This window comes from Morus notabilis, unplaced genomic scaffold (assembly GCF_000414095.1).
Source record: "Morus notabilis unplaced genomic scaffold, ASM41409v2 Scaffold24, whole genome shotgun sequence".
In the NCBI taxonomy this organism is placed as follows: domain Eukaryota; kingdom Viridiplantae; phylum Streptophyta; class Magnoliopsida; order Rosales; family Moraceae; genus Morus; species Morus notabilis.
This window is the reverse complement of record NW_010368056.1, coordinates 64,056-73,717: the sequence shown is the minus strand read 5'-3', so window position 1 is coordinate 73,717 and position 9,662 is coordinate 64,056.

Sequence of the window (9,662 nt, the reverse complement as noted above, 5' to 3'; positions counted from 1 at the left end):
GGGGGCAATTTGCCAAAAATTAAAAGTTTAGGGAGCAATTTACTAAATTATGACAAATTTACAGGGCAAATGTGCTAAAAACCCAAATTAAAATAAAACTTGAAATCCGATTTTCTTGGGGTGATTGAGTTTATGTAGACCCCTAGTTTTAAGCTTGGATTGACTTATACAGGGTGGACAAACATTTGCATAAATTGCCACAGCCATTTCATCACCTGTATCCGGCTGAGATACCAGCTAGTATTTGGCTACGATATCAATATCTGGTCGAGATACACACCGGAAACAACTGATTTTGGCGGCAGTCCGACCATCATAGTGGCCGGAATACTTCAAATTTCAGAAAAACACAAAAATCCCTCTACATTGACTGGTATTCACATGGATACTAACCAGTATCTTGGTCGATATCCACTAATAAACCTCTGTTTTAAGAGTTAGTGCCGTCATCGTCTCCGCCGAAATATAAAAAAAAAATACAAATACACTAGAACACAAAGAATACACAAAAAAGTATAAAAAAAAAGACTTCACAAGAACCACAAATTATCAAAAAATCAAATAAAAGTCAATCTTCAATCAACGCAAAGAAAACTCTCTGTTGCCAGAGGACGGCGACGAGAGGTCTCCTTCGTACGACTGGGACTAGAGCGTGCAGATTCGAGATCTCCTTCCCAAGGGATCTAGAGCGTGGTTGTAGATTCGAAGGTGCAGTGTTGTAGATCTCCTCTACAATGGCAAAAGGAGGATGCACCAATCTCTTCGACTCGTGTGAACAGATCTCGATTCGCAACGCTCAACTGAAGAGCTCTGACCACAGTTGACACGGAGGATCTTCATCCACGAAGAAGATGAAGGCGGCATGTAGGGTTAATGCGCCAGCTAGAGAAGATAAGGGGAGACGAGGAGAGAGAGAAGAGGTGTGAAGAAAGAAAAAAAAAAATGAGAGGAAAAAAAAAGAGAAAAACCCAACCCTAATAAGATTAAAGGTTTTTTTCTTAATCAAATATTTGTTTGCCACATGGCATAAATACTGAGGCATGAGGCATCGTTTACTTCACGGATTTGAGTTGAGATGTGACATTTTTTAAGAGCTTTTAACTGTAGCAGAAAAAGTTAGATGTGACATTTTCTGAGAGCTTCTAACTGTAGAAACTTAAAACTGAAAACTCGAGCCGGTGAAATGAACAAGGCCTGAATGTTTAAGTAGTCATGGTAAAACTCAATATGTATTTAAAGTCATGACACATTGCCTAAATAGCCCAAACAGTATGCACATGATGCAAGACTCTCTCATAAATAATGTTATTGGGCCCAATTTAGTTCAGCACTAGATGTCAAAAGGACCGTGCTGGGCCGGCATGGGCCTTCTAACCCCAGGCTCGTGGCAGGCCTAGGTTGTGCCTGGCACGGCCCTGCACAGTGCAAGGCCATGCCAGGGCCGGGCCTGAGGAGAAACCCTCAGATCCAGCACTGGCCCTCGGCCCTAGTCCATAAGGGCTAGGGTCGGGCCTGGGCCCTGGCCCTTTTAATTTTTTTACAATTTAATTAATATATATATATATACATCATATGCCCCTAAAAGATGTGATTTTATTGAATTGAGATAATACGAATAAGCACATAGAAATAACTGTCTTGTTAAAAATCTTGCTAAGTAAAACCCGTGGGGAGATCGAGACAAAACCTTAGCGAAAGAAAAAAGAGTGCAGTATTCTAGGATAAGTAAATTACAAAACCTAAGTGCTTCCAGAAGATTTTGTTATGTCTAAACTCAATCTTAACTTAATTTTCTTAACAAGTTTTTTTAAAATTTTTTTTATAATTTCAAATTTGATGACAAAAAAATTAATATATCATATATCCCAAAAAAAATGTGATTTTATTGAAATAATATGAATAATTACAAGAAAATGACTGGTTGATCGGATGACATAGGTCGGCTAGTTGGCCCTCAAATGCCTCAAACCTTATTAAAATTTCATGTCGCGGGCCTGAGCCTTCACGGGCCGTGCTTGGCCCTTCGCGTGCCTGGGCTGTGGGCCTGAAACATGAGGCCCAACCCAGACCCTTCTGGCGTGCCGGGCCGGCTCGGCCCATAACAATATAGGGCCGGGCCGGGCCGAATTTACCACTGTAGCTGGCTGGGCCGGGCTGTCTATGGATGGCCCGGCCCAATTGACACCTCTAAGCAGTATTCGACGTAGCAACTCATCCCACCAAAACAAAAGGAAAGAGTTGTTATGTGGGTTAATGAGACATATGGCTTAATTATCTTTGCGGAATTAAAATATGGTTGCAATTTGTGAATATTTTACATATTACTTAATGTATATGTATGACGACATTATTGACCTATATTGTTTATTTAAATTTATTATATAAATCAATTTTAAAATAATATATAGGAAATATGGTAGACATTTTATCTCACAATATAAGGGATTATAAACCTTCTTTAAATGAATCAAATCCGTAAAATTATGGTATTTCTACTCAATATCAAATATGTAAGTATTGAAAAAGCACGATTTAAAAATTTCCCTTTCTCAGAGTCATTAACATACTAGCAATATATATATATACTAGCAACATAATTAAGATACTAGCAAGATTATAATTAAATATATATATATATATAGACAAAAAGCGGTTGATAAGGAAAATAAAACACATATTATCACAATAATGAATATATTATTATATTATTATAATAAAAGCATAAGAAGAATAATAATTTAAACATGAATAATATACAAATTTTGAAACAAATGTGATCAGTGCATATGTATATATAGAAAATTCAACTATGATAAAAATATAAAAATTAGTTACCAAAACTAAATATAGGATAAAGTCAACTAAAGGGGTATTTACGGATTGTCAATAAACACAATTCAAAAAATAAGCCATATAGGTGATATTTGTAGAACTAAGCCACATTTTGATTTACCTCTAAAAAGGAATTAAATTGTGTAATTTTTAATTGTAGGTTATATTTACACCCTAAAAATTTATAGATTTCTTGCATAATTAATATTATCTAATAAAGATTTAAAAAGTCTATCCTTTTGTAGATATTATTTTGAGAGATTAAGAAAAATATGCATGATTAAAAAGGCAACAAAAATAAATAAACCAAGGTTTATAATTAGTTATTAAATAGGCCTAATGTGTGTAAATATGGATTTACACTAAATTAACATTTTAGAAATGTCCCTAATTAAAAAGAAAATAAAATCTTAAAATTTTCTCAGACTCTCTCTCCCCACTTGCTCTCACTCTTTCTCTTTTCGACTCTCGCTCTAGCTTTCTCTCACCTCACTCTTACGCTGAAAATTTTAAAGTATAATTTACCCATAAACGTGATTTATGTGGATAACTAAAGTTTAAAAGTGCACCCATCTATTTATTACCCCACAAACAGTATGCACATGATGGAAGTAAACTGATTGATCAACGATTAAACTGTTGTTTAAAAGTGGCACCCAATCTATTTCATGTTCTACTAATAAACTGTTGTTTTCTTTTAGCATCACGAGCATATTGTGTCATTTTTTTTTTACACCTTGATCATAAAAATGATTAAAATTAAAATAAATTGATTGATTAACGATTAAATTCGAAACGTTTTAAAAGTTAAAGATTAAGGCCCGTTCGGTTCGCTAATTCGAGTTAATATGTGATATTGTGTGAGAGCTTTTTACTGTAGTAAAAAAGTTAGATGTGATTGTTTCTGAGAGCTTTTTACTATAGTAAAATTCGAATTCTAAACTCGAATCATCGGTTTGACAATAAAGTTCAGGAACGGTTTATGAAATTAACCCAAACTCATTTGACTGAGAAGACAAGCATCTAATGTTAATTAGCACTTTGCTGCAAAATTGATGGCTCAGGTTTTGAGCTGCAATACGCAGTACTAGCCCTTTGGAGCGTGAATATTTAAAGTATAAACACCCAATTTTAATTTAATTTTATTTTATTTTTGATAATTTGATAAACAGACAAAGTTGCACTTTCTATGTAACTTCCCTTATTTTTCTCGCATTGTCCGTATGATATCTTCTTTATAATAATGCACCACATATCGCATGGAAATCTAAATTTGAATGGTAGTCTGCGTTATGGATAATAATGGCCGAAAAGTAGAATTCGGATATTTTGGAAAACGAGAGCATAATTAACACAAGTGGAAACTTTTTTTTTTTTTTTTTCGCTCTTTTCCAAATAGAATTGTAGTGGTTAAGCATGCATATTTGTCTTACGTGATACATAGGACAAATCAAACGCAATATGTGTGCACAAAAGCAAGTTAAATGAATCCCATTATTGATTAGCAAAAACAAAAACAAAAACAAAACAAAAAATCCCATTTTTGCTCCTTTGACAAATATATAAAAGGTCATAGAACAGAAAGTTAGGACCAACTGTAATCTGATGTATAAACACGTGGTGCAACAAAAAATAACTTCTGATGTATTTATTTATTATTATTATTATTATTATTATTATTTTCTGAAAGATTGGAAACCCACAATTGATAAATAAATAAATAAATAAATAAAATTGTGGGTTTCCAATTTAAATTAAAATATGATGAAATTTTAGAATTAAAATAAAGTCAGTGTAAGCACCGTAAAAGACAAAAAACAAAAAAAAAAACAAAAAAAACTTTACTAGTCATTCCCTAACAACCATTAGTGAAACAGCATCGAAGAGAATAGGGTGGAGGATTTGTCAGGATTCGTTTCCTGATTCGAATCATAATTCGTGATTCACTACAGTATTTTTTCTCATAAAAAATTCACGTAAATCGAAAATGATTCAAATCACATGGTTTGAATCCTCCAACCAAACGTCATTAGATCATTATTACAAAGGAAATAAAAGAATTAAAAGGACTAACTCATACATTTAACCTTATATATACATATATACGTACTACACATTAGGTTAAATGTATGAGTTAGTTCTTTGAATTCTTTTATTTCCTTTATAATTAGTCCTGATAGTCGATTACTTTGTACTATATAATGAGCATGAGAATAAAAAGTGATGGAGGACATTCATTTCTAATCTACTCAATTATACAAGATCATGTGATAACATAATGAAGCATTTTATCAGTTTGGATTATGCGCGGCTTCAAATTCAAAATAGTTGTTAATTAGTTGTCTATAAGAAGAAGAAAAAGGCGGTCTCAAATTTCTAACCAAACCTTTCCTTTTATATTAGGACTGTTTCTAAGAGTTTTTTACTGTAACAAAACTCGAATTGATAAAATGAACGAGACTTTAATTTATCAATTTTTTTCGGGATTTTAAAGTAAATGACAGATTTTTAAGCTTTTTTTTTTTAATAAATGACATAAGTTTTGTTAAATTTAAGAAATGGCTGTTCTTAGAAATAGTGTTTAATCAATAATTAATTGATTTCTGGTTGATCACTAATTACATCGGCGATTTACTGATTTATCACTTATTGACTCATAGCCCGTCTAACATTACTTGTAGGGGCTGCTTTTAGCTTTTTAAAGATGCTACAACACGTTAGGGTGTTTAGTAAATTCTACTTTTATCCAGCAACTTATAAAAACTGATATCAAATAACAGAATTTAAAAAGCAGGTCAGGGGTTACTTTTGCACAACAGCTTTTGCTGTTATTATCCAAATTTATTAAGAGCCCGTTTGGTTAGAGGATTCGTTCTCTGATTCGAATCATGGTTCATGGTTCGCTACAGTATTTTCTCTCATAAAAAATACACGTAAATCAAAAATGGTTCTAATCCATGAACAAAATGGGCTCTAAGATAACTTCAATAATAAAACTTAATTCTCAATACACCTATTTTACGTTTTCCATAACAAATTAAAAAGATATATTTTAAAAATAGTTATTTAAAATTTGAAAATCTTTGATAAATGCTATGCTAATTTCATTCAAGTATTTTTAATAATTATCAAAATATTAAAAAATAACAATAATAAATATTAATAGATGAATAATTTTTCTCCTTTTAAGAACTATTTTAATTAATAAAATTTAAAATATATTTTTTATACTATGAATATTGACTACAAAAATAAAAATAAAACTAACTATAAATATATGTAATAAAGTATGTCTACTTTCGTCATCATACATTTAAACAACAATTTTATACATAGTTTATCATGCACTTAAATTTATACTTTTGATACTCACAGCAACTTTATAAAAATATTTACCAAACACCTATAAGTTTCTTGTCAAATCAACTTATTACTAACAGTACAATAAAAGTAAAATTTTTTAACAACACAGCAATGTCAAATTAATCTTTAGTGGTTTATCATTGATAGACCAATATCAACAAATACCAACCAATATTCTATTATTTATAAACTATTGGTAAATTAGTGATATACTAATGGTATGTTAATGATTTTAGACACTGTAAAATCCAGCATAAGGGAAAAATGATGACTTAACTAAAAAAAAAAACAGATAAATTAATGTTCGGTGATTAATTAAAAAGGGTGATCAAAATCAGACATCTACCGTTTTTTTTTAATATGTTATAAATACTTTACGGTCAGTTAATAATACATAAGTTAAATCATATATATATATATATATTTCTTTTTTTAAAATCGTGTTTTGTTTTGGCTAATAATCTTTCCTGGCTGATCACAAGATTCAAAAAATCACATGAAATATCCTATTCTAACGGAGCAAGGTAACTGCTAAGAAATTCTCGAAGCAATAAAATTGTAATTCTACAATGAATTCGTCATATCTTCAGTGATCACCCAAGGAAACTAACAAGTTTTTTTAGGAATAACACTAGAACACCTCAAAATATCACGTGTTTATCCTTTTATTATGTAAATACTTAAAACATCACGTGTTTATAAAAATTAAACCAAAATACCCCTTCAACTAATTATATTTTTTTAGAATACTAGGATTACCCTTCCAATCTTCTTAAATACAATTTAAAACATTATTAGGCTGAAATGTTAAGTGAAATCTTAAAAAAATCTCTCAAGATAATTGAAGCATTTTATATTTGAATATTTATGTGAGCATTTTAAATTTTTTTATTTTACTTTTTAGTTTAATCCTATCAACGTTTATGTAGATTGAAAAGGGTAATCATAGCATTTTAAAAATTTAATTGCTTCAGATAGTATTTTGGGTTTGTTTTTACAAATACATTAAATGTTTTGGGCATTTACATAATAAAAATTGTGAATGGTATTTTAACAAAACATATTTTTTCTTTTCTTTTTTGTCGCCCTCACAAATTTTGGCGCCATTACGCAGGATGAAAACAAGAAAAGTTGTTGGTTATTTATTTATTTATATTTTTTTGTTGTTTAACTACTTTGTTTATCACCATAAATAAATAAAAAAACCATTTCGTTTACTGTAGTTTTGTCATATCAATCTCGATATTTCTACCGGATGTTGAATGAAATTATCATCTTTATTTTTTTTTTTTGATAAAAAGCTCAAAATAAAATTGTTATACTTGAAACATTGGTAGGAATCTTCAAAAAAAAAAAAAAAACTATATTTCCTAAAAACTTTTGAACATTCAAATGTTTTTCATGTATGTAAATCTTTTAAATAGAAACCAAATGGTCATTATTGCTAATAATGCCTAATATTAAGATTATTATTACTGGTGCTTTTAAATTTTGAGGCCATCTTTATTTTGTCTATTGAATTTTAAATATTCTCATTTTACCTTTTGAATTTTAAATTGTTCATACTTAATCTTTTTTGTTAGAATTTTTGTTAAAAAAAATTAAAAAAGAGTTATGCATTCGCACACTCTTTTAGTTTGAATATTTGTTAAAAATAAAGAGATAAAAATTACATGAGCATACTTAATTCTTTTTTTTTAATATAGTTTTAACAGAAATTTTTATAAAAAAAACTTAAATAAGACTAATTTAAAATTTAAATAGTAAAGTGAGAGTTTAATTTAAGAGTAAATTAGGAAGGACTCAAATTTTTTTTTTGAAGGTGGAATGACTCAAAATTTCAGTACTCCTAAATGTTGAAATTCGAAAAAAAAAATTTAATTGAGGAAAAAGGTTACTTTTGACGAGGAAAGATGGGACAACTGTAATTTTCACGAATTATCCTGTAATCTCAAATAAATATTGACTTAAAAAGAAATTAGACAATTATTTTTTTTCTTTTCTGAAATCTCAAAAATGACGTCAAAAAGGTTAAAGGAAAAGACCATAAAACAAGCTGTATCTTTTTTTTTTTAAATTCCCCTTTTTGAAAAAAAAAAAAAAAGTTAAAGGAAGAGAGTTAAAAAAAAAAAAAAAAAAAAAGCCCCCAAAAAAAAAAAAAAAAAAAGGACTCCCTAAAAAAAAAGTATAAAAAGGGAGCAAATTTACCCGCCAATCACGGATAAAATTGAAACGAAACCTCCTTTAAGAGCGGGACCCATATCTTGCCACCTCGGACATGTATTGTACGTTACTCTCGAGTTATGACTTTATTTTTAATTTAAATTTTATTTTTTTAATATAAAATTTTTTTTTATATAAAATTATATTTTAATTTAAATTAAAAATTCAAATTATCAAAACTAAGATCCTATATCCTAGGGTTTATCATTGATCACTAGCAACAAACCTCTCCTCAGAAACGGCAGGCTCTTATTCGGCGCCAAACGGACACGTGGCAATCATGCATTTGTATGATATGATTCCGCGGCCCAAAACTGTTGCTTCAAGTTTCAATCACAGCCGCTGCCGTTAATCTTGTGGGGTCATTGGTTGATGCATGTGCGACACTTATTATTTGTTCTTTTTTCTATTTACCGAAATGACAATAATGCCCGTAAAACTTTTTTTTTGTTTTAAAAAAACGTATGGCCATACACACACTTCTCTTTTTTTTAAAAATTTTTTTTGGGGACTTTCTTTAGTAGGTCATCCTATCAATAGAATTAGTCTTTTAATCATTAAATTTAATTAAAATTAAATGAGATTAAAAAAATATACAAAATAGATAATTTTTAATACAGATTTAATAGTTAAAAATGACTAAAAAAATAAAAATAATAGTAGTTCTATTTTTTTAATCCTATAAGAGAAGCTCCCTTCTTTTTAAGGGAGAACGTAAAACAATTTTTAACATGAAAAGATTGCAAGTTTTCAATGCACTTTTTTATTTTACAAAAAAGAAAATGGAGATTCTTTGATACACCTAGCATACTGATAAGTCTAATTTTTTTAACCGTTAAATTTATGTATTTTTTAACTTTTACGTAATTTTATGTAAATTTAATGAAAAAAACTTAACCTACAGATATATTACCATACTTGAGAATCTCAAAAAAAAAAAAAAAAAAAAGCCTTTTGAACGTATCGTGTTGAGAGCTGCACTTTATATAGGCAAATGCAATATAGCTGTGCTTACTTACAAATTTGTCAATTTTTTCCTTCAATAAAAAAAGGAATTTGAATTATTGAATTTAACATTTGAAGTCAACATGATTAATATCTATATTGAACACATAATTAAAACCTCAACAACATAAAGATAAAACTATTTGTTATAGCATTCCCGATTTGCATTCACATATAATCTCTAAATAAGTAATTGTACTCTTTTTTTATAGAGAAAAAAAAAGAAAACAAATAATTTA